At 51.5% G+C, this 20,540-nt stretch overlaps 1 protein-coding gene across 3 annotated transcripts in view; it reads right to left on the bottom strand.

Moving 5' to 3' along the window:
* The window catches only part of KIAA0513 (KIAA0513 ortholog), a 42,342-nt gene extending 22,595 nt beyond the window's left edge, over nt 1-19,747 (bottom strand). The window contains exons 1-2 of one of the 3 annotated variants that reach the window (XM_012648190.1): nt 19,668-19,693; nt 16,156-16,221 (exon numbers count right to left, since the gene is read on the bottom strand). The gene's annotated coding sequence lies outside the window, so the exon portion shown is untranslated. Of the gene's footprint in view, nt 1-16,155; nt 16,222-19,559 lie in introns of all 3 variants that reach the window. The other 2 variants (XM_012648188.1, XM_012648189.1) reach the window with 2 other exon arrangements.
* Between the last annotated feature and the right edge of the window lie 793 nt (nt 19,748-20,540).

The raw sequence follows: 20,540 nt of genomic DNA, 5'->3' as shown, positions 1-20,540 counted from the left end.
TTGCTGTGAGCTAGGCTGACGTCATGGCACTCACTCTAGCCCAGGCAACAAAGCGAGACTCTGTCTCAACAACAACAACAAAAAAGCAGACTCTTCCAGCGCTCCAGCACTCACTCACGAGTGTGGGGACCATTCTGTTTTCACTTCCTGTTGTCATAAACATATTGTTACAGAAAGGCTGGGAAACAGAAGGGGGAGAAACCCCTAGTTCCACCATGCCCACATCATCACCATCTTACTTTTGAGTGTTCCCTTCTAGAAGGCCTTTGTCAACAGGCAAGTATTTTTTACCATCTCAAAGCCGAAAGAAATCTGAACCTTTATCTCGTCTCTGGCTAGTGGCTGTCTCTCTCGTGGCCTCTGCAAACACGTATGACCCCACTGGAATAAGAGCCTTCCCCGGTCGGTCGCCTAAATAGTGCTTTGCTTTAGCCTGGTCTCCACGTGGGTCTGGGCTTCGATGCAGGAATCAGGTGAAGCGAACCCCTGGCTTGGATTTCTGGTCTCCATGGCTGTCTTGAGATAAGCGCGCTTGATCAATTATTAGATTACTGTAATCTGTTTTTGTTCAGCTATTAAACGGACATAAACGGTTTCCAGGAAAATGGTGCCTCACTGAAACAGCTAGAGGAGAGGGAGGAGAACGCAGGACATCCAAAGAGAACCAGTATCTTGCTTCCTTAAGCGCAGTGCCAAATGCAATCCGTCCATAAGGAGACACGCCACTGTGAACAGGACCATGATGATGCCAATCATCGAGCTCCACGGAAGGCCTGGCACCGTGCCCTGTGCACCAGGGTCAGCACTGGCGGAGCCTCAGAGTCTCACGGTGTAGGTGGGGGGCAGGGGGCACTTCCACACCCCCAGCCTGCTGTCACAGCCTCAGCGGTGCAGCGGCTCCTATAGGCACCTGCTGAACACACTCCACCCTTCCTGACTTGCGGTAAGAACCACAGTGGACTGGCTTCGGCCCGGGCTGTGAGTACACGTGTCCCATGAAGTCCCTGGAGCCCGGCCACGTGGCAGCCACCGGCCGAGGTACATAAAAGTAGGCCCCCTGAGGCTCAGAACCTGCCTCTCACACCAGGAGACACAACAAAGACCTTCACCTGCCTGTGCTGGAAGCTGACTAGCTCAGCACTCGTGTTCCTGGCAAACAGATCTGCTCGTCACTTTGGGCTGGGTGATGAGTGACCTTACCTGGAAATCAGGAAGGGATTTTTGGCTGTTTTAGTGCTATGAAACAATAGTTGTTCCAACGCATGAAAACATGTCAAGTAATAGGAAATATCACTGATGTCTTTTTAGATGTTGGTGTGTTCAGGTAGCTGTTCAGACATAGATTTACACCCATTTAACATGGATCTAGAGCAATGTACAGGCCAGTGGAATCAAATAAACCTATTACTGTATTTGGCAATGAATTTAGTTGAGTTTCCTGGCAGCCAGAGCAAAAAAGGAAAGCATCCTGGGTCATAAAATTCTTTTGATTTTGACAAATTCATCTGCTGAGTAATGCTTTTTCCAGATACCGAATTTACTAATGCATTTGTCTAGAAGGTCCTCACATGCAAAGATGCTGTTCATTGTAATGACAGGGTCTCTAACAAAGTTCTATAAAAGATACAAAGATGTTGAAACAGACATTTCTTTAAATGACTCTCCAAACATCTGAAGGCACACATTATATCAATCTGGTACAGGTATGTGGTTGGAGCTTGCTACCAGGTGAAGACAAGCTCTCCCTGATACATGGGACGTGACAGTTAATACGCCCGTGGGGGTGCCTCTCCCTCAAATGCTAGGTGTCTCAAGAGGACTTTTGACAAGAGCCGGGTCACAGACCACTCGTGCTTACGCTTGAATTCTCTGAAGAGGGCCTGAAGTGCCGACATTCTGATTTAATGACCAAAGTAGGCTCCACCAGCTGCAGTTACCAGGGGAGAATTGTCCCTCTGCCGTACACACTCAAGAGCCTGGCTTTACTCCCTCGGGCACAGAGAGCAGCAGCGGCTTAGCCATACGCAGGGGCTACTCCTGTGGGGCGTACTGCCCAGTGAGACTAAACTGTTAGGTCACAGATGAGGAGGGCAGCGTGGGCAGCTCCGGCCCACCCCCCATGCCGTGTGCAGACACAGCAGGCAGCACTGCCGCTGGCTCCAATGAGGCAGTGTCTATAAGGGAGAGCTTCGGAACCGGGCACGTGGCAGGAACGTTCTGGTTTCTAAATGTCTGGGCTGCTCTTGCTGACTGTACTGCTTTGTGGCCTGGCGCTGGTGATCTGAGGACAACACCCCACCGACGTCAAGTTCCCTGTGAGTCCAGAGTCTCATCTGTTGTCCTCGCTGTGGGACTCCCAGGGCTAGAACAGGGCCAGGCCCAGGAGAGATGCTCAGGGAATACTTGTTGTTGAAAACTGACAGTTCAGGGCTGAGGATGAGCTCCGCCCGCACAGGCTGCCTTCGAATTGCTCCTCCCTCCACGCCTGCCTGCAGCAGTTTGCCCGTCAGCCGCCGCACCTGCCCGCCCATCCGGGTCCCAGTCAGGCCCACCCTTCCTCCCACTGCCCTGTGCGCTCAGTGAAGGGAGCAAAGCAGTTTAAGGAAGACTGTCAGAAAAATTACCTGCTGCTGATTTATTTTGTAACTGTAAGGAGAAAAAGCTATAGGATCATTTACTGGTCTTTTGATCAAAAAAAATGTACAAGCCTGACTCTAAGCTGGGCAGCACCAGAGCGGAGACAGCACAATTCCTGACCACAGTGGCTTGCCGCATAACCCCGAGGCAAAGAAAAACCCACTCGACGATTCAGCTAACTCACACACAAACATGCTTTCTGTGCAGGAGCTTTGTGCAGAGAACGATGCAAACAAGAGCAATTCACAGACTCGGTCCTGAAAACTGTACGCCAGGGGAAAGATCGAGACAAGTGTCTAATCAACGAGGCAGCCAGGCAGCGGGGCCGGCTCCACGCCCGGCAAAGGTCCTCAGGACAGGGCGAGAGCACACTCACCTTGGGGACCTGCGTCTCAGAAGGCTGGGCCAATTTCTGGCAGGTAGGGAGGGGAAGGGAGGCTTCCCTGGAGGGGATCAGCGTCGGGAAAGCGGTGGCAGCCCCGCGGGGCGTGGGGGCTGTGAAGCACCGTGGTCTTCCATACTAAGCTGTGTGGACCGTACCGCGCTACCACTGCAGTCAGGCCTCGGGAGTGACTTCGTTACATCTTGTCCTGAAACCAGTGGCTTCCGAGGCGTTGGAAAGCCTTCTGATGGGCAGAGCGTGGAGGGCGCGTGAGGTGGGCTTCTCTCACACAGGGCTGCTCGGACGGAGCAAAGGGTGGGAGCCGCAGGGACGGCGGGGGCGCCTGTGGCAGTGTGGGATCCTGCATGCCACCGCCCACCCTCAGGCCACCCGTGCAGCACAACCCCAGCTGCCTTGGGTCCGAGTCCGAGGTGCCTGCTGGGACGTGCCTGCGGCATGGACGGGAGAAACTGTGGCCACAGCTCTGGGAGTCTGGGCTGGAAACCCATTCGGGACCAGGAAGCAGACACACAGCACAGAGCCATCTGAGTGCAGGCAAGGGCCGAGCTGCGTGCCGACAAGGCCAGAGAGGTCCAGGAGGGGACGCAGGTAGGTACGGGGGGAAGAGAAAAAGCACGATCGCCCCGCAGCCCCGCCAAGCACCAGCTCGGAGGTCTGAGGGGGCCTGAGCCCCGCGGGTTAGGAGGCCGGCTCCCGGCACCGGCGGCTGGAGAATCACAGCTCACGGCCTCACAGACGATTTCTGAATCGCCACTGGAGGCACGAGAAGGAACTTGTCTAACAATACGTACCAACGCACGAGTTAGGAAAACGTTTCTCTTTTCTAGCTATTAAGCGAACTTGAATATCTGGCTCTGTTATACAAACGGAGGCACACCTGTCAGGTGATGAATTATCGTCTGCTTGCTTTAAGTGACCTGTAGAGTCTGACGAGCGAAAGCCATTACATTGTGACCTGACTCACCTGCTGGAAAAACGTGGGTTTTTGTGATTGGTAGCCACAAGGCCTAGCTGAGTGTCTGGGTCTAAGACACCGATGAAGCACACTTGTCAGAGGATGCGCCGTGATCTCCTTGCTCCTGGTGAGGTGGCGTGTGAGATGAAGAAATACCCTCACCTTGGGAGCTAACCTGCTTGCTGTGGAAAACAGGATTCTTTGGCTATTGGAAGGCACGAGGCCAAGCGGAACACCTGGCTCTGAGACACACTCGGCAGCACACTTGTCAAGAGACGCAGCAGCCTCTGATTTCTTCTAGTGAATGGAAGCATTTGAGGACGTTTTTTAACACTATGAAGTAACATCTGTTAGGAAAACATTCTTCTTTGCCTGTTTTTAGCTATTTGGTGAACTTGAGTGTCTGCTCCTCAGTACCTGTCGAAAGTCCCATCATCATCTGATTTCTTTCAGTCAATTGAAGTGTTTGACAAGGAAACACCACGACATTATGACCTAACCCACTTGCTGTGAAAACTTGATTTTTTTCCCCCATTGGTAGCTATAAGGTCAAGTCGAATATCTCTGAGAAAACCAAGACAACGGGCGGGCAGAGAGGTGAGGAGAGCAGACGCAGACCTCATTTTCAAAAGGGGCGGCGGGGGATTCTGTGAAGCAGATCGAGATGGCCAAGCCAGGCAGTACCTAGAGAGCTGTGACGGACACGACGGCCTTGCGAGTACCGAGAAAGGAAGTGGTGAGGGCTGAGGTTGGAAGGCGGTGCTGACCGAGCTCCGGAGCTGTGTTTGTGTGGGTTACAGACTCGGAGATCAAAGTATAATCAACAGTCTGAGCTGCAGAAAGAGAACACTGGGTTCTAGCAAGGTACCTAAACTCACTGTCTTTGAGGACGAGACAGAAAAATGTGGCCTAAATATTGTGTCATTAAGTGCATTTATAAATACCGTATTTCATTATCCTAAAATGCACTTTTTTTTTTTTTTTTGCATTTTAAGGTCTGTGAAATCAGATATGTCTTACTGCTGCTTTCAACAAGCCCCATCATGACACAGCTGTCACTGGAGACAACAGTGGGCCCTCATTTTCTTCTTTAAAGCAATTTAAAAAATAAATACATAAAGTGCAAAATCATTATCATACCACTCAATGCATCATCACAAAGTGAATATGCCCATGTAACCACCACCTGCCCCAGGACACAGAACGTCACCAGTCCCCTGTGCCCTCCGGAGCACTCTGGAAAGAGCATGTTGCAGGCTAACACGGCACAGAAACCCACGACTTCCACAGTGCTGCGGCAGCTTCAGAAACAAGGGCCTCTGGCTGTGAAGAAGCTTTAGAAGTATTCCGACCCATTTATTTTGCTTATATTTTCTTCTTTATTATGGAGAAGAGTGACATGCGATAATAATCTATGTCTAATTAATTCTAGAGGATATTCCTTCAGTAAGGATTAAATAAAAGTTCTAAGTGATAAGAAAACATGCGTGATACTTTAAGGGGCAGTGCTTACTCTTTCCTAGTGGTGCATAAAATAATGGCGAATCTTACAACCAATGAGGTCTTACGTTTGATGAATTAGGGTGGCCGAGCCGCCTTGCCCAGAGTCAACGTGGAAAGATGTTTCCACCTCTCACGGGGCAAACATCAGTGCAGGCTCTAGCCTATGTCTTCATTAATTACTCAGATTTGAATGCACATAACACGTTGATGGAGAACACAGGAAACATCAGCTGAGAGGGATAGTTAGAGAATGACACAACTGGGACCCAGAAGGATGCTGGCAGACCGTGGCAGTGGGCCGGGTCTAAAAGATGCCTCTTGCTAAGAAATTTGTCCATTCGCTGGGCATTGGCCGAGCGCTTTCTGCGTGCCTGGCATGATGTGGAAACAACATGGTTTCTGCTCACAAATGACTAGCGAGGTCGTCTGACATTTTCATCCAAAGTTACACAAGTACAATACCGAGAGGCAGCTCATTAGTTGATGGTCGGCTTGCTATGAGTCAACATGACGCCAACAAAAACAACAAACTCTAAGCTGACCTTCAGATGCACTCACAAAAGTACCTGACCCAAAACCACGGAGACAATGTCACTAAACCCCGGTTCCGCTGGTCAGACTGCTCCTAGAACAGTCTGACCTCCACACCCTGGAAGGAATGATCGACTTCCCTTCCCAGAGCACCACTGTGGGTGACCACGTCCAAGAATCAATACTCCTTGTCTTCCGCAATCCTGAGTCCACAGCGACCTGTCAGGATTCATCGCTTTAGAGAAAATAACAAACTTGCAAAGGCACGTTCATTTAGTAAATGCTTGTCAGACTTTAAAAAAAGATGAAAAGAAAAGGGAAGAACTGCTCAGAGCCTGGAAAGCATCCAAAAAACCAAACCAAAACCCCGCCGGCATCGCCAGGGAGTCTGACAATCGCACCACCAGAGCAGGTGAGAAAGTCGAGGAAATTTACTGGGGAGGGGGTTGGAGGAAGACAACACGGTGGTCTTCAAACGTGAGAGGGCCATGATTGAGGGGGAGTGGATTGTCTGTGCGGCTCAGAGGGAAAGCTGAGCCTGCCGGTGCAGTTCCAGCGAGGTGGCAGCCGCCACCAACCGGAACGGTCCTGTGGCATCTCCTTTCTAAAGAAGCCAGAGTGGAAGGGGACTTGTTAACTTGTTAACAGGATATTAACGGGGGAGGCCTTTGGCCCTCTAGGGTGTCTTGCCATTTCCCTTCCGAGAAACAGTCCATGAGGCTTAATGCAGTTTTTCTCCACTGCAACTGTCGTAATGGTTATACTCGAAGATAGGTCCTATTTTGTGACCTCCGGGGAAGAAGGAAACACCTAAATTAGTTCACAGTTCACAGGAAAAAGAGATAAGGGACCATCTTCTGTTCCCCAACTCAGTGGGAGAATAGGACGGGTTAAGTTCTCCACGAAGATGACCTCACAAAACTGTGGCTTCCTTGGGTCTATTTCTGAACCACTGTGTCAGGCCAGGCTCTTGCTAAGAGCTGGGGCACAGCAGCAGAAGAGACAGGCTCCGCCGCATGGAGCACAGGCTAGTGTCTCTGCTGCCCTTGACTCAGCAACGATGCAGAAGGCTCCAGAACAAATCCCCCTCTAGCACACTGCCGAGAAACAGGAGGACCCAGGAGTTCAGTCAGCCCCAAGCGGACCAGGATGGGAGAGAAAGAACAACCATGGCTGTAAATCAACAGCCCCTCCGAGGCAAAGTCCTCGAATTTCTTACGTTTTTCAAGTTGTCCTAAGTCCCAACTCAAAAGTCACCTCGCGCAAGCACCTAGGGGCTGCGTATTGCACTTTACTAAGTTTAATTTATCATGGGTAATTCCTGATCATTTCCTGGGCCCTCGAGTTTAAGGCACCGAGATGGAATGTGCCGACAGGTGTCTTCCCTCAGTTTCCAACGTTAACTGACTAAGCGGGCTCCACTGTAACCCAACGCTAGGACCCACTGCAAGGCACGCCCGCCCTGGGCGAGCAGCTGCACTTCTCCAACGACAGGATGCAACTGGCCATTCGAGCAGCTGCATTCGGTTTGGACAGAGACGGACGTGGCCTTCCATCCTTTCAGGTTATTTGGCAAAATAAATGGATATTGCCCCAACCCTTGGTATGAGACAGCAGCACTGAATTACTGGATTGGGACAGGCTCCCTAGCAGATTTAGCACCTGGGCCTTCTCCAGAGACCTGAACCAACCACCACTCTCTTTGGGCTCAACGGTCGGCTCCCACTGGCCCAACGAAGGGCCAGAGCAAGCAGCTGTGCGCAGAGGACACTTGTGTCTCTGTGGGAGAAGAGGCAACAAATCCTCCTGGGCCTAGGGATCAACCTGCAGGCCGCACTGAGCCTTCTGCTTAAAAGCCACTCATGTCCGTCCCCGCCTACCGTGACACCTGTCATCTCTGGCTGGTGGTCAAGGCACTCCGCAGTCTGGAGCTGGTCAAAGCTGCCCACGCAGCTCTCCAGTGGCCAAATGCAGAGGGGATGCTGCCGCTATCCAAAAGCAAGCTCTAAGCTGGGCACTGCCGGATCTAATGACAGCATCAGTAAGATTACACAGTGGTCTGAGACGTGAAATGAGAGGTCTTTTTTATCAAATATTTTAAAGATGTTTGTACTACCCATTATAGAAGTTACATACAATCACATTTTTCTAAGAATTTTCTCTCCTTTAGAAACTCGTATTTGAATAAAAGGATGGCATTTTCAGACGTTTCAAAAAAGTCACTGTTCCTACCTGTCAACGTGACCTTATGAACCATTCTGCCACACCTTGGAATGCCGCTGCGACGCCTCGGATCAGATGCTCTGTGGAACGTCAAAGACAGCTGCTTGCTGTTGCTGCTTCAGCGAACGGCAATGTGAGAGAGAGCCAAGCGGGTTTGGACTGTTCTTTCCCATAATGCTAAGTATTATTATTGTTTAATACTTTTAAATAATTAGATAATAATTACAACTCACATTTATTGTCTGCTCACTACACACCAGGCACTAAGCCAATGCTCTATAGTAATAATCTATTTCTCAGTAACGTGTGAGCTAAGTCTATTATTATTCCCATTTTATGAATGAAGACACTTTAAAGCTTGGAAAGATTAAACAGTTGCCTGAGGCCAGGGAGCTAAAATGAAGATTTTTGGATAACCCCAAGCAGGGCCTGAGGCCACAGCCTTGCCATGCTGGGGGTTTGGAATAGGACCTTCCCCCTTGTCTGCTAATTTGGGGGATGGATAAAGACCCTCAAAATAGCTGCAGTAGACCTGTGTGGACCAACACTCCCTATACCATTGTTGTGGAAAAATACCCAGTCTATAGGTCTTCCCACTCGGAAGCAACACGGGCAACATCTGATTTAGCTCTTTGATATTTCATCCAAAGCACCTCAAGATTTCTAATCCCTACTTTAGCAGAGACTGGCAAATAAGGAGGGCTCAGCCCTTTTCCCCACGAATGCTGGGCTTTCCCAGAAGTTATTCAGTGCCTAGCGAAATAAGTTGAATGATTCTGAAATAATAATAAGAGAATGAAGGATCCTTGCAAAGGAGTGGGAACAAAACAGCCATGCGCTAGTGCTGGACTTTGTTTTACTCTAACAGAAACCGAGATACTAGATGAGACTTTCGGCTTCTGGAAAATGGGTAGGGGGTTGGCAGACAGGTAAGAAAGGGACAGGGAGTTGGAGGTGGAGGGGAAGAGGTACAGACTCATGGGAATAGTTTCAAGAGGGGGACATCAAGACCCAGGGAGTGAAGTGAAAGGGTGACATCACGTCCACAAAGTCATGTGGTGGTTGGCTCTTCTCGGGTGGAGGCAGTGCCCGAGGAGACGGATGAAAGGTGCTACTTTGTAGGGTTTAGGTCATTGGTTTGGCGACATTTATGAAGCCAGGTACCCAGAACTGTGATGAGTCCTGGGGAGACAAAGATGAACAGGATGTGGCCCTTCCTTTCCCAAACGCAGTCTAGAGAGAGACACAAACCCAGGCGATCACAGCAGCGTGACGAGTGCTGCAATTCCGGGATGCAGATGCTCACGGGAGCACAGGAGGAGCGCTCGGTTCTGCCTGGGGAGGCTGAAAAGCCTGCATTCTTTCAACGCCTGAGCCTGCCAGGCAGACAACGGAAGATATTTCGGACAGAGAAAACAGTTGGCGCAAAGCCGCAGGCGTGAGGTGGTTTGATATCCCCCACATGGCTAATTCAGACTTATTCAGACCTAGTTGGAGAGTCGGGAAGGATAAAAAATACCGCCTCATCTAGCACAACTTCAGTTTATATTCGGAAGTATTCCACCAAACGTTAAAACTGAAACATATATAATCAATCACTTTTCTACCCATAATAAAATGGGAGCCGAATTCTCCTTTTGGGGGACCTTAATATATAACAGGAATTAAAATACCTATAATTCTGCATTTTGATCCTGATTTGGTATATGAAAGCGTGTTTTTTAGGAGCCCGGAAACGGTGGCGTTGGCAGATGTTTACTTGCACGTGAGGGAGAAGAAAGAGGTTTTGCTTGGCCGGTATCTCAACGGCTGGAGATGCTCGAGGGCTGCCACAAGTATATCGAGCCACAGTTCTCAAGGTCCGGGCTTCTCTAGACGTCCTCTCTGCAGAATCCTAATTCACGGCTTAAACCTGGGGCCAGTTTTCTTTCATGTCAAATGCTTTAGCTGGAGGCAGCTCCCATTTCGGTCTGTCCTTTTAGGAAGGGAGTTGCTAGGCTGGGGAGGTTTAACCTGAACAGAGAGAAGAGAACGAAAAGACCAGGGCTGCACGGAGCCTGTCAAGTGTCCAGAGACCAATAACCTTCCTCACGTTACCAGAGGCAACTCTGAGACAGCAACGAACGTGCCTGCTGATCGTCCGGGCTTCTTGACATGGCAGTGTCTTCGTCTGGGCCGTGGTGGGGGCTGTCCTGTCCAATACGGATGCTTCGGGCTATCCCTGGCCTGTCCCTACTAGATGCCAGAAGCATCTCCCGGTTGTGACAACCAAAAATTTCTCTAGGTGTTGTCCCAGCTGAAAATTCCTGACCTCTATTAACTCCAGGCAGCAATGGCTCTAAAGACCCTCAGTCCTTTGAATTGCTTCCTGTAGCAAACCCTTCTCTCTTTAGTAGCGCCGCCGTGCAAAAAATAAAACCAACAAGGAGTAATCATAACAGACCTTGGAAGATACACAAATCCCTACATAAAGCAGCATTTTGTTACATCACATTGGCCCGGTTAGAACAGGCTCCCAATGGCACGCACTCAGATGCCTCGGAACGGCAGAGGGAGTCGGTGGACGTCACATTAGGCCCTGCAGCTGTTCAATTATCCGACGAATGTCACTGAGCATTTACAGTGTCCCAGACGTTGTTCCAGGTGAACAAAAGCCCAGCCCTCGGGGAGCTTATGTTCCAGTCAGAGCAAAGAAGTAAACAAAGAAATCATTAGAGTCCGTCATCAGTGCTATGGATTAAAAAAAAGGAAATTTCAGGTGCTATCTGGTCAGCAATCAATCAATCAAAGTATGTAAGAGGTTAGAGCTGCACTGTCCACTACGTAGCCACTGGCCACACGGAGCTATGAAGCCCACGGAATGTGACTTATTCAAGTTGAGATATGCTGACCACACCCGATTGCAGACTTCATATAAAAAAAGAGAATGTAAAATGTCAACTGTCTAATTTTTATGTTGATTATGTGTGGAAATGGGTTAAATGAAATCTGTGATAACAAAATTAATTTTGCTGGTTTCCCTGACTTGTTGAATGTGGCTGCTAGAAGATTTGCAATGACACACACGGCTCACCCTGTGTTTCTGTCGGGCTGCGCTGGTCAGGGGAACTGGCGGGAGGCAGGCGCTCCTTCAGCCGGAGAAAGAGCTCCCTCATGACCATGGGGCCCGAGGGTCCCCGCCCAGGGACGCACAACATCAGTGCTCTGCCATGGGAAGGGACTGGCCCATTCCACAAACAGCGAGGTGATGTGGCTCTGGGGGCGCACAAAGGGAGCAGGAAGGAGCTGAGGCTGAAAGGGCTGCAGGGACTGGTCCATGGAGGCAGGGACCTGGTGGCCAAGTCAAGGACTTGGGATTGCCCAGGAGCAATGGGACAGTAGTCGAGGGTTTGAATCCAGGGAACACCATGACCTGAGCTCGATTTTGGCAAGATGCCTCACTCTGGCTGCCATGTTGGGGGTGGACTGGCATGCCAGCAGGAACAGAAGCAGGCCCACTGTGTGGGTGGCAGCAGCCCTGTGGGACCCCTGTGCCATGGGCTGCTCCAGCTCACTGGGCAGGTTCCTTGGGAGAGGGTAGAAGGTGACGTCAGAGATGCTACTCTTCTCATGGCATATGTGAGTTTGTTAATTCTACTTACTTAAATGTCCTGATTATGTAGAAAACCTTTTCTCCGCAAAAGCAGACAAGTATTTTTTATTATCCAAATTGGGCCTTGGGCTTCTAAGCGTGGTCTTGTTTTGTAATGAAGTTCAACATAATCTGCCTCTCACAGAGCAGAGAGGGTATTACACTAGTTTCACTTTATTAACTGGTTTTCTATTTCCTTTGAATCACCACAAATTAAGTTTAAAAACATTTGGGAGGGCTGGGCACAGTGGCTCACACCTGTAATCCTAGCACTCTGGGAGGCCGACGTGGGAGGATCGCTTGAGCTCAGGAGTTCGAGACCAGCCTGAGCAAGAGTGAGATTCCATCTCTACTGAAAATAGAAAAATTAGCCAGGCGTCGTGGCGCATGCCTGTAGCCCCAGCTACTCGGGAGGCTGAGGCAGGAGGATCACTTGAGCCCAGGAGTTTGAGGTTGCTGTGAGCTAGGCTGACGCCACGGCACTCTACTCAGGGAAACAGAGTGAGACTCTGTCTCAAAGAAAAAAACCAAAACCAAAACAAAAAAAAACATTTGGGAGGAGGGGGTCATAGGTTTGACATTGTTTTGACCTCATTTAATTCTGTTACTTCATTCTGGACGGTGACTAACTCAGAATTTGGCTCTCCTCTCTCACCAGGCTTTCGCCCCTCGTTCCTGGCCCCATTTTCCATCCCAGCTCCCCAGGTTCACCACACCCCTACCCAGAGGATGTCGGCTGCACGGCAGCCACTCGGGCGCACTTGCTCTGGCATTTTCCAATTGTTCCCCTGTCTCCAGATTCCTACTCCTTCCGCAGCTCGCTGGTCATCTTTGCCACAGTGAGTCATCTGCTCTGAGTCATGCCTGGCTGTGATGCACAGGCCAGAAAATGTCCCAGAACGCACCTGGTGCCGAAAAGGATGTCACTGAAGAAGAGGGTCTGCGCCAGGCACGTGCTTTCTTAAGTGGATTCAGTAATTAAGAGAAAAAAATAACCCCTTCTCTCTCCTGTTTTTCTCTAATTTACCATCTCAGCCTTTGTTGGGAATTATTCCCACAGTGCAATGGGTCTTGGCTGTTCATTTCTGACTGTTAAGAGGCAGGCGAATGTTTCTAGAATAAGGCCAGAAAGCCCCTGAGGACAAAAGGAGGTTTTTCTTACGAGAGGTTCTTCCTCCGCTGTGCGACACTGACCTCACGCACGCTGCCCTTCCATCGCTTTCCTCTGGAGAGCTACAGAAACACCGTGTTACACGGGGACTGCCAAACCACGTGTGAGACAAGGAGAGGTGGGAACTGTCCCAGGGCAGAGGGGACTGGGCAGATGTGACAACTACGAGCAATGTGGTCCCCTGGATTGGGTCCTGGACAGGAAGAGGACAGTCACGCAAAACCGCGGTCTAGTACACAAGACGCTCAGTAGCGCTATCACTCGCTTGTCCACCCCACAGCCAAAGGCACGTCTGCGAGAGGACACATGGAGTCCGAGAGGCAGAGTGGCCAGGAGACACTGCTACTCTCTCCCAGGACAAAGAATAACAAAAACACCTACCATAAAAAGGACAAAGCACTGATGCAAGCTACAACAGGAATGAACTAAAAATGAATCTGGTTACAAAGGCCACATATTGTATGATTCTATTTATGTGAAATGTCCAGAACAGGCGAATCCATAGAGGCAGAAAGTGGATTAGTGGCTGTCAGGGGCTGGGGCGTTGGACAGAGTGACTGCTAATGGGGATGGGGTTTCTTTTATGGGATGATGGAAATGTTCTAAAATTAGATTATGGTGATGGTCGCCCCACTCAGTAAAGTTACTAAAAAATCACTGAATTGTTCACTTGAAATGGTGAATTGTATACTATGCAAAACATACCTCAATAAGCTGTTAAAAGAAAGAAGGCTGTTTAAACACTCTAAGCAGAGTGAGGGAGAGGAGGTCAGAGCCTCCTCTCATGGCTTGGGAGGCCGGAGCCCAGGAGATGAGGGTCTCCACGGAGCCAGGCAGCACACGCCAGCAGCAAGGCCAGGATGGGGACGGGGTCCCAAGCACCAGCCGCCTTTAACACTCAAGCGTTTCTTCGTCACCTGCTCTGAGCGGGCACCGGGCTTGGCCACAGGAAAGGAGGCATGAGCAAGACATGACTGAGGCCCTGCGGGAGCAGCTTCTGGACTACCCGGGGAGAACAGCGGTGAAGACAGCAAGAGACAGGCGCCTGCGCTGGGACGGCGGGCAGAACAAGCACCGCTGTGCGTGTTGGAGGGCTGGGGGGAGGGGGGAGGCAGCAAAGTGGAAAGGCAAAGGACCTGGGCCGCGCACTGGCACTGCCCTTGCATGCTGGGTGGTGGGAGCAAACTACTGCTCTCCACGCCTTGGTGTTCCCACCTGAGAAACGGACGTTGTGACAGTGGCCACCTCGTACTGCTTTTGCAAGGGCTACAGTGACAACCCCATAAGGCACTTGGCACATTGCTGGGCGTGGTGCAGGGTAAACCCAGTAAATACCAGCCACACCGCAGCAGCCTGGCATGAACTGCCCCTCTCGCTTTTTCCCCGTGAGTCCTCTGCGCTTGCCCCCGGTCAGGGCCAACCCTACCTAGCGAAGTTGAAGGACGTGCCTGCAAAAACCACCCACAAATGCAAGCACATTCCCCACACTCTTGCTTCAAATTTTACCATTACAGATTCACTTCTAAGCATCTTCCTTCCCAAGGTAACACTCCTGGGCAGGAGTATTGTCATCAGCTCTAACACGGGGGACAATTCAGCTGTCAGGTAGCAGCAGAAGGGGGTTCTGAAAAGGCGGGAGGGAGGAAGGACTGAAAGTAGGCATGGCAAGCACAGCCTGGGGCTAAGGGGTGATGACAACCGGGGACATGAAAAGGACATTCGGTGCTCTAGAAGGAGACACAAGAAACTGGCAGAACGCACAGGGGAGGGGACTTGGGGGGCAGAGAAAGGAGGGGCAGGAACTACACTCAACATCTTTCTGCATCATTTGAATTTGGTACCATCTGCATGAATTACCAAACATGAAAATAAATACAATAACATAAGAGGGGGGCATATTGGGTATCTGGGTGGGACAGAGCCAGCAACAGAGGGTCTCTGAAGGTGCAGGTACAAGTCACCAGGTCCGTCAGCTGGCGGCCTGCCCTGCTCTGACCCACCCCCACCTCCAAAGAAGAACTGTGACATCCCAGATGGCTCATTCTTGGTCAAAACCTGAGACTCTGGAACCCAGAACTCTCAACGCCTTAGCAAACCGCCCTTCAGAATCACGGCAAGGGAGGACACGGCTTCTGCCAGCGCTGGCAGCGAGAGGGCCAACGCCGGGGCATCCTATCCAGTGTCGCCACTTATTTCCCTGCTGGATGTCAGTGAGCTCTTCCTCCACGACAGGGACAAGGTAAGCAAAACGCCAAGGAAGGGGATCATCTCTCTGGGGCCCCTGCGGAGGCCATTAGAGAAATCCTGCATCCTAGCCTCAAGCAGCTGCGACGTCCCTGCCAGCAGGCACAGGGCTGGGTGGGGAGACCGCAGGCCTGGCAATCAAACGACCACCTTGGCACCGCCAGCTGCACAGCCCTGAGCAAGTCACTCGACTGCTCCGACCCTCCCTCTTCTCACCTGCGAAGCATGTAGATCGCCACTTTCTAAGGATCATGGATGCTTTCCATAAAAACATCTAAATCCCTGTCATCATCCCTAAAAATAACCCAGCACCTCCTGCCAATGTTTCCCTCTAAAATGTCAGTGCATCTTCAAGTTTGAAGGTGTTATGGGTTGAATTGTGTCCCCTCTGCCAAAAAGATATGTTGAGTCCTAAGCCCTGGAAATTGTGAGTGAACTTATTTGGAAATAGGGTCTATATGGATATAATTAGTTAGGATGAAGTCATAATGGAGTAGGGTGGCCCCTGAATCCAATCTGACTGGTGTCACTATAAGAAGAGGAGATCCAGAGACACAGGCACAGAGGAGAGATCATGTGAAAACAGGCACAGGGGAAGGCCGTGTGACCGACCGCAGAGGCAGAGGCTGGAGTTACGCAGCTGCGAGCAAGGGATACCACGGATCGCCAGCAACCATGAGAAGCCAGGAAGAGAGGCACAGTCTCCCTCTGAGTCCCCAAGAGGGAACCAATCCTGTGGACACCTTGATTTTGGACTTTGGGTCTCCAGAACCGTGAGAGAATAAGTTTCTGTTGTTGTAAGCCACCTTGTTTGTGGTACTTTGTCACAGCAGCTCTAGGAAATAAATACAGGTTACCTGGTTCTACTATCCATCTAGTGCTTGAATTCTCTTGCCCAGCGGTCAGCTTGCCAGCCTGTTCGTCTGTAGCAAAAGAAAACTAACTTAATATCTGCCAAAGCAGCAATTCCTCCCATCTTTGAAAAGGCCTGTCATAAACATCATTCATTCAGCAAACATTTATGGAGTACCTACTACATGGGAGACACTTGTTTTGTGCCCTGTTGATACAGTGGCAAATGGGAAACAGATAACAATAGTGTTCTCAAACAAATAAGGTCATTTGTGACATTGTAATGAAGAAAACAAAACACTGTAATATGACAGAGTGAGAGGAAAAAGGTACGTTACTTTGATTACTAGGGAAGGTCTCACGAAGGATGTGGTATTGGAGCAGTGACCTGAATGACAGGGAGCTGGCCGTGGGGAACTGTGGCAGGAGGAATAGCCAGTGCAAAGGCCCTGAGGCAGAGTGATCTCTGCATGCTCAAGGCATAGAAAGAAGGCGGCCTTTGTGAGTGAGAAAGCAGTAGCTGATGGAGCTAGAGAAGCAGGCCGGGCCAGCCAGCACCTGCACGGCCACCAGAGGAGCCCAGGGTAAGGAGTCTGAGCTTCATCCTGAGAGCACTGGGAAGCTGCTGGGGGGAGACATGACTTGATTCACAGTTTTTAAATGGTCACTGTGGCGTGATCAAGTTCTTAAAACTAAAGTCTTTATAACCTGTCCTTTGGTTCTTGGGCTGTACAGAGTGAGTTTAACGAGTGACAGCCCTGAACTTTCTGTCACCAGAGCTCCCAGGATTCTCTAGGCTCAACCAGGTCTAATTCTTTCGCCACTGTAACAGTTTCCAATGGATGTGCTTGATGTTTCCCTATGCCCTTCATTAAATGCGATGTCCAGAAAGGAACACAATGTTCTAAGCACGGAGTATACTGCAGCTTTCACCTTTTTCATTCCAGACCCTCGCTTCTGATGTGCCCCAGGTGGCTCTGGGTTTCAGTTCTGTTTTATGCCACTGACCTGCTGAAACATCTATCAGGCAACTTCCCCCTGGAAGTCCTTTTTGTGGTGCCCAGATCTAGAGAATGGGACGAAAGCCTGTTCTTCCCTAATGAGAACATCTATGCCCTGTTCAGGAAAAAAAAAAAAAGTGTCGCCATAACCCACACAATGCCACATATAAAAAAACGATTAGAATAAACAAAACTACTGGGTCACCTCCTTAGGTTTCACAACCACGGCATTTCTCTTCTGGGCGGGGGACAAGGAAAACTATGATAGCAAGTTTCCCTTGCCCTCTTGCATCACACATCTGAAGACACCTAGACTATTTGGAAACACAGAACGCTTGAGCAAAAGACGCTCTTTGCAATCATACTTCCTACTAGATTTCTCCAGGACCCGTAAACAAATCTGAGTCGACGAAGACTACTGCAAGCTTGGAGTGGGGGAAGCGGTGAGGGCGCAGCTGCGGGCAAGCCAGGATGACTCAGTGAGCCCTCGCGTCGGGGAGAGAAGGATGCTCTTCAAGGCACTGGGAAAGCCCCGGGGCCCTTGTGTGCAGGATAATCCGCTGGGACCCATCCGCATCCCGTTCTGCAGGGCAGTGTGGGCTAGCACACCCAGTGTCAGACAGCTGGGCTTAACCCTTCGCTTTGTCCCCCGTGGCTAAGTGCCCTGTGCAAGTCTCTCGGCCTCAGTTTCCTCACCTGTGACATGGGAATGATAACACCACCTATTACTCCCAGGTTTATCCTGAGGGTCAATTAAGAGTCTATGTGTGAACACACTTTGTATTCTTAGAACAGGATTTTTACTCCTCCCTTTGCAAATCTTTCCTGTTGCTGGTTGACTTTTCATGACTTCTTTTTTTTTTAAATCTCCCCAAGATGCTTTTGTGTTTCTTTTAACCTGATTATTTTCAATTTTCAGGAGAAGCCAGGGAGAAGGGGGGCAGGGAAGCATGCAGCATGATTCACTCCACCCTAAACCCTACCAGGGACTGTCCTCAAAGAAGCCCCCTCAGAGCCATTTGGGGTAACCATAAATCATTTTGCCTTTGAAGAAACAAAGTTATTGTGATCAAAAAGAGAACCACATCTAGGATCTGTGGATATTCTCCCTTTCTGGAATTCTGTAGCAAATTATTTAAGGTTTGTGATTTACTCACATCACTGAGTCTCTCCTCATTGCCCTTAGTTGTTACATCCCGGAAAATTAATAACCCAACCAAGCTTCGCATTAGCTGACACATCCCACACACAAGACAGACACTGCAGGAAACATCGGAATGTGACATGGGGAGGCTTAAAGATAAACCTGCCACCAAGAGTGCCTATGTACCAGTCCAAAGCCATCCCCATTTTTTTAATGGGAAAGGAAAATCTCATGAGTCAACTTTGTCATTGTGAGCCAATCTCAATACCCTTTCGTCACGCGCCTCAAAGGCAACCCTATTTCTGAACAAAGTGGAAATAAAAACAAGTGACAGCCAAAGGGAGACACTCTGAACAATGGGCGAGCATACACTTCCCGGCGGAAACGAGGGAAAGCTAGGTGCAATACAATCCTACAACCCGAGCCTTTTTCTTTTTCCTTTGCGCGACAGAGTTAGACGTCTGGGCTGCCCGGGGCTGCCTTGATCACATGAATCCGAAACATGGCATCAGGTCGCAGCCTGGCTAAAGCAGCCTGGCCCTGACAGCTGTCAGCCTGCCTCTGACACTGACTCACCGCAGCCACCACCTCCACGTCAGGGCGCCTCACCTGTGCCAGCTGGGAGGCCAGGCCCTGCTCACTCCGCAGGTTGGCACTCCTGCGAGCACTTGCCCAGGGAGGAGGAGCCGGCCCGTGCCCACTGCAAAGTCTTTTTCCTCTTCCCCTTTCCTCTCCCCAAACCCCATCGACCTGCAACCCTGGGAAGGGGGACCGTGCACGCAGCTGCGGGAAGACTATATCCTGTCCTGTCCAAGATCCTGGAAACCGCTTCAATCCCGCCGACCCAGCTGCCCGGACCTCAGCTCCTGAGGCTGCCTTCACGCCGCCGTCCCTCCCCAGCCTCCCGCGCCCGGGCCCTCCCGAGCAGGGGCGCCGGTGACAGCCCGGGGGACCTGAGGGGGCCGCCCGGCAGGGGGCCCTTCCCTCCCCGCACGCGCACCGACACGCGTCTCCCACCCGCCCCCTGCGCCCCTCCCCGCGTGCCTTTCCCAGCCTGGGGCTTCTCTGGAGAAGCCAGCTCCATCCCAAAGCCACCTGGGGACAGCATCTGGCGACATCTGCCACCCGGGACACCTCCCGCGGGCAGCGGCCCCCGGTTCCCCCCGCGCCGCGTCCCCGTCCCCTCGGCTCCGGGCAGGCGCGGACGCCGTGGACCCGCGTCCTGTCACCCCCAGCCCTCCCCGCCGCCCCCCGGCGCTCCCACCTGTCACCCCTGCGGACCCCCGAGCGCCCCGTCCAGGTCTCTCCCGGGCCCGCTCTCCCCTCGCGAGCCCGGCGAGCGAGCCCGAGGCCGCCCCACGGCCCCTCTCACCGCGGCGGCCGGGCAGCGGGCTGGAGCCGTCGGGCTCGGCGGCTGAGGCGTCTGCGCCGCTCGGGAGCAGCCGGGTCCTTCCGAGGCGCCGCGGCACGAGCTGTCAGTCAGCCGGACGCGCCCGCCCCCGGCCCCATCTGCGCAGGCGCGGCGCGGGCCCCGCCCCCTGGCCGAGGGCGTCACGTGACGAGGCGGTGCTTGCTCGCGGGAGGCTGCTCTGCCGGGTGCGAGTACACGGACGCTGCTGAGCTCCGGGTGTTCCCGCGCTTCGGGGGAGTCGGGGGGAGGGGGGCGAGGCAGGCTTTTCTACACAAGACGGGGTGGGCTACTTGATGATGGGGGACGGTGCGCACGCAGCCGGGAAACACGGTCTGGTCCCGGTTACCTCGCGGTCCTGGGTGTCCCACCTTTAAAGCAGGCGAGCCCCTTCCCGCCCGCAGTGTCCCAGAGCCACGGCGAAGTCGGTTCTGCGAGGGTACACAGACGGGCACGCTGAGCTCGGTTTATGTTTTGAAAGCGGGCGACTTAAAGCCTGGTAGGTGGCACTTCAGCGGCTCCAAAGTTCTAGGCCTGTCTGCATCTTTTCTGCAAACACAATAAACGCAATGTTCGGGCCATTTGTTTCTCCTACATCTCTTCAATTAAAAAAAAAAAGTAAAAAATAGAAGAGCCGCCTATGGAAGCTTTTTCAGTTCCAGAGGAAGTGTAGAGACATAAACTGACAGCCCCTCTCCAGTAATTTTGGAGTTTATGTCAAACTGGGTTCCAGTACCTAGGAAAGTGGGGGATCTGATTCAGGAGTGTGGGCTCTGACATTGCGCATCTTCTAAAGGCATTTGCACAGCTACATCGCAGCGCTTGGTGCTCCTGGTG

Source organism: Propithecus coquereli, unplaced genomic scaffold (assembly GCF_000956105.1).
Source record: "Propithecus coquereli isolate 6110/MARCELLA unplaced genomic scaffold, Pcoq_1.0 Scaffold280, whole genome shotgun sequence".
Taxonomy (NCBI): domain Eukaryota; kingdom Metazoa; phylum Chordata; class Mammalia; order Primates; family Indriidae; genus Propithecus; species Propithecus coquereli.
This window is presented reverse-complemented; position numbering and strand designations above follow the sequence as displayed.